The following is a 4,851-nucleotide window of genomic DNA, read 5'->3' as shown; positions in this document are numbered from 1 at the left end:
GGCTGCCCCGGGGGGGCAGCTGTTAGGGTCCCTGGTGGTGGCACCCAGGTAGCTCCCTGGTCCTGTGGAGGCCAGGGCGCAGCTGGCTGCTCTGGGAGCCTAGGAGGAGCCAGCCCCTCCCCTGCAGCAGCTCCCTCCTTGAGATCCCCTGGGAGTCTGTCCTGGCCACTGCCTGGGTCCCAAGCAGCGATGCAGGAACGGCCGTGGGGAACGGTAGCCCATCGGACAGGTGGTCTCTGGGCCAGCGCGGTCCGGAATTGCCGCTGTGGGCAGGGCGGTACTGCGAGCTGCTCCGAGTCCCCGGAAACCCAGCAACAAAGCCCAATGGGACAGTAGGCACCAGCTCCTCCAGCAGCCGGCCCTGCTGAGGACCCCAGGACAGCGCAGCCCCAGGAGGGCCGCAGCCTGGCTAGGAGGCGTTCCCAGCGGGCACAGAAAGGCGTTAAGCTCATACCTACGCACAGCATCACCTCCGACTCTTAAGCAGGTCCCCAGGCACCAGGGCCCAGCAGCTTCTTCAAGGGTGTCCTGAGGGTCCCACCCTGACCTTGCCCTCTTTTGAGGATTCTGGGAGCGATGCTGCGCTGGACGGCAGCAGAGCAGCCAGGAGTGGGGGACCGGGCAGGGAGGGGCCAGGGCACCACAGCTCGGCCTTCTCACAGCAACCCCTCTCCCCTCCCTGCTCGCCCCAGAGCTCTCTCTGTTCTCCTCTCAGATGGGGCCTTCATTCGTGGCCTGTGCACCCTGTTGCTTCCATCTGGAACACTCTTTCCTGAGCCTTCCCCTTTCGGACTCTTCTTACTCCTTCTCCAGGGATCACCTTATATGTACATTCCTCCAGGAAGTCTTCCCTGCTCTGCCCTCCTCCGATCCGGATTGGAGGGCTCACCTCTGTACGTCCAGGTGTCCTGCCTCTCGTGTAGCTCCCTCCCTGTCGGAGCTGTGGGCTTGCCTGCTCATCTGCCTTCCCTTCCAGAGGGTAGGACTGGGTCTACCTTGCTCAGTGTGGAGCCCACAAAGCTGGCCCAGTGCCGAGCACTGAGCAAGTTCTCAGTAAACAGTTGTTCGATGAATGAATACATGAATGAACCCGTGAACGAACAGAAGCCACTCCCAAAGCGTGAGGTAATTTCCCCATGCGCCATGGGACGGTGATTTCTGCTGGCGCCTGGCGGTCTCGCCGGCCGTGTGCGCGCCTGTGTGTGCGGACGCTCACCTCTTGCTCAGCTCCTTCAGGGCCCCACTTCGGCACAGGCCCAGGTAATCGCCCAGAAGCTTCAGCTGCTCGCGTCTCCTCCGGACGAGGCGCATCTGCTCCACGTGCTCATACAGCGACGCGTTCACCAGCTGCAGGTTGATGAGGGGCTGGGCCCGGATCTGAGTCAGGAACTTCAGAGCCTGCTGGCAGATCTGGGGCCCGGGGAGGGACAGAACGGCCCTGCGCTGAGCACCTCTGCGACAGGCACAGTATCAGCTACCCGCTCACCCAGCCGGCCCCTGCCCTCCAAGGGAAGTGGTCCCGCCTTCACTGTGCAGATGGGGAAACGGAGGTTCAGAGACGCAATGACCTGGCCTAGGCCCACAGCTCATGAAAGTCCAGATCTGCACCGAGGACACGTACTGCTTCTGCAATGCCTTCATGGATCCCACCAGCTTCTCTTGATGACCTAGTTAGTGTCAGACACAACACAGGCCTTTAGAAGATCCCTCGGTGACCCCTGGCATGTACGTGCTTGTCGCCAAATACACGCACACCCACACGTGTGCTCACGCCTGCCTGTGTGTGTACACAGCAAAACTAGCACAACTAACCATAGTAAAAAGACAGGGACGCTTGGGTGGCTCAGTTGGTTAAGCGGCCGACTTCGGCTCAGGTCACAATCTCGTGATTCACAAGTTCAAGCCCCGCATCGGGCTCTGTGCTGACAGCTCAGAGCCTGGAGCCTGCTTCAGATTCTGTGTCTCCATTTCTCTCTGCCCCTCCCCCTTTCTCCCTGTCTCTCTCTCTCTCTCTCAAAAATTAGTAAACATTAATAAATTTAAAAAAGAAAGAAAGAATAGACACAGCATAGAGGAGAAAAGGAAAATTACATACTTGTACCACCCAGAGATAGTTATTTTTCTGCAAAGATATTTGCATATTTTTCTTTTGTGTTACTTTTAGAATGAACTTCGGTGACTTGACAGCCACAGAAATCTTGTGTTTAAACACTGGCCCATCACAGTTACAGCTGCGGGAGCCTGGGTGATGCCTCTGGGGCGGGGGTGAAGCTTCCCACCTTGTTCAGGAAACTGTGATTCCAGGAAGAGAAGATAAGTGGCCCTTTAGAACAAGGAAAGTACCAAGAAAACAGGAGCGCCGTCCACATGAAGAATGATCCTCAGGTGCCTGGGAGGCTCAGCTGTCAAGCATCTGACTTGATTTTGGCTCAGGTCATGATGTCATGGTTTGTGAGTTCAAGCCCTGCATCTGGCTCTGTGCCTACAGGGTGGAACCTGCTTGGGATTCTCTCTCTCTCTCTCCCTCTCTCTCTCTCTCTCTCTCTGTCTCAGTCTCTCTCCCTCTCTCTCTCTGCTTCCACCTTCATGCTTGCTTTCCCTTTCACATAAATAAGCTTGATTTATCTAATAAAAATTTTCAATGTTTCTATATTTTTGAGAGACAAAGTATGAGTGGGGGAGGGGCAGAGAGAGAGAAAAAGACAGAATCCGAAGCAGGCTCCAGGCTCTGAGCTGTCAGCACAGAGCCCGATGCAGGGCTCCAACCCACAAACATGAGATCATGACCTGTGCCGAAGTCAGAAGCTTAACCAACTGAGCCACCCAGGTGCCCCAAGGAGAGCTCTTTTATTCTCCATATCCCACAGGATCAAAACCAAAACTGACCCAGGTCAAGGAACTTCCCTAGTTCCTGGGCTGTGAAGTGGCAGGATCCACCACCTTCTGCCAGGATGATGTCCACCCTTACGGAAGAGGCAGGTGTGAGCTAGGGCTGAGGGGTGGCTGGAGAGGGGGTGGGGGGGCTGGGAGGAGGGCTCTTCACCTGGGGGGAGGGCCCAGGTGATGGGGTGCAAGAAAGCATCAGGGTGGTCCCAAATGATGAAAGATGCTCTGATTCAAGCCCTGGCCTCTGGATCCGACAGAGCGTGAGCGGGACCCTTGCCAACCTTCCTAAGTGTGGATATGCAGAGGGAGGGAGGTGTGTGCGGCGGATGGCCCCCCGAAACCAGCTCTGGTCAGCGCACAACAGTCCGGCAGGGAGAACGCCTGGGCCCTGGCACCGCCCATCTGACTGGCTCTCCCTCCACCCCCCCCCAACTTGGGATTCTCAGGAGCCTCCTCTGGAGAGCAACCCCACGCTCTGGCCACCAGGGCACCGAGGAAAGAGACTGCTACAGAGTCCCTGTGCCTGATCCTAGAGGCTGGGTTGCTTCAAGACCAACCTACGCAGCCCTGCAGGGCAAGTTCAGGCTTTCTGGCATTGAGACCCTGGCATCCAATCCCCTTTGGCAATTCCAGGGGCCTAAATTCTCAGGCCTGCTCTTCCAGACAAAGCCTTAAGCTCTAAAACTGACCTTCCCTCAGCCTTGAGGCTTGGGCCTCAGCAATCTGAATAGGAGGCCCATGAAGGCCTCATTGGCCAATTAACTGAATATACTAGAGGATTCCTCGGAGGCAGGGAGGCTTATCAGTGAGTGGGTGCTCTGGCCAGTCAGGGTCTGCTCAAAAAAAAAAAAGCACACAGTAATCTGACACGGAGCAGTCAGAGCAGGGCCAGGCAAGAGACAACTGTGGCCTAAAACTGTCAAGAAAGCCACAAAATGACAACAGCGCAAAAAAATTCAGAAGAACTGCCACGTGACAATTCACAAAATAGAACTGAGACGTGGGGGTCAGGCCACAGTTCAGGGCACATCCTTCTTTGCAGGAAGCCAAAGCACCCTACCTAGGCCTGTCGGGTCTAGAACACCTCAGGCAGGTAGGAAACGGCCCAGAGGCAGGACCAGACCGGCTAAGAGGGGAGATCTCTGGACTCTGGGTCTCCTGCCTGCTAGGTCAGCACCCCAGCAGGCTCCTTGGGAGGGCCAGACACCCACTCTACGCTGCTACGAGACTGGTTTCACTTTCTATCCTCAGGACTGTCTACACTGAGAGCAAGAAGCAAACCAAAGAAGGGTGCGTCTTTGGGAGACTCGGAATGAAGAGAGCAAGCAGAGTTCAAACATCATCGGTGTAGCTGAGCAGAAGAGGTGAGTGCCGTCTGCCTGTAGGAAACTCCCAAGCCTCCCTGAGTCTACCTCTGCCCCCCAGGACTGACGCGCTCTGGCCCAGGGTCTCATTCTCTAACCTCATTTAATTCTTACAACAATCCTGTGAGAGAAGGAAGATCATCCCTCATTTCACCGAGGAGAAAAACTGAGGCTCACTAGAAATGCGCCTCAGGTGAGGGACAGAACTTCCTCATTCCAAGTTCTGCACCTCCCACCAGCTCATCCTGTCCCAGGTCCTTGGTTCAAAGAGTTTCAGGCAAACTCACTATTCATAGACTCCTCAAAAGCACTCAGAAGCTCCATTTTCTCAAAGAAAGCCTAACACTAACAGGAATCGATCTTGCCCGTCAGATCTGTAGCTGCTACTAGGTGAGCACAGGCCCTTTCCACGGCAGCCAGGTTTCCGGGCTGTCCCTCCTGATCTGTTCCAACACCCAGGAAGGAATCGTGTGGTTGATCCTCTTCGTGATACCGCCTGGCCCTCTATAAACATCCAATTTCACGTCCTCCAGAGACTAAGGAAGAACGAAAAGAGGAGAAGGGCTCGGATGAGACTTACGTTCAAAGAAGAAATGGATGA

The 4,851-nt window shown here is 55.6% G+C and overlaps 1 long non-coding RNA gene across 1 annotated transcript; it reads left to right on the top strand.

Moving 5' to 3' along the window:
* The first annotated feature begins 2,799 nt into the window (after nucleotides 1-2,799).
* On the top strand, nucleotides 2,800-4,851 carry LOC115281411. Its single transcript, XR_003904292.1, has 3 exons — nucleotides 2,800-2,979; nucleotides 4,138-4,250; nucleotides 4,784-4,851. It is a non-coding gene; the product is annotated as an uncharacterized LOC115281411 (long non-coding RNA).

The sequence above is a fragment of the Suricata suricatta genome, chromosome 17, assembly GCF_006229205.1.
Source record: "Suricata suricatta isolate VVHF042 chromosome 17, meerkat_22Aug2017_6uvM2_HiC, whole genome shotgun sequence".
NCBI classification, from domain to species: Eukaryota; Metazoa; Chordata; class Mammalia; order Carnivora; family Herpestidae; genus Suricata; species Suricata suricatta.
Note: the sequence above shows the minus strand (reverse complement) of the source record. Positions and strands in the feature narration are given on the sequence as shown.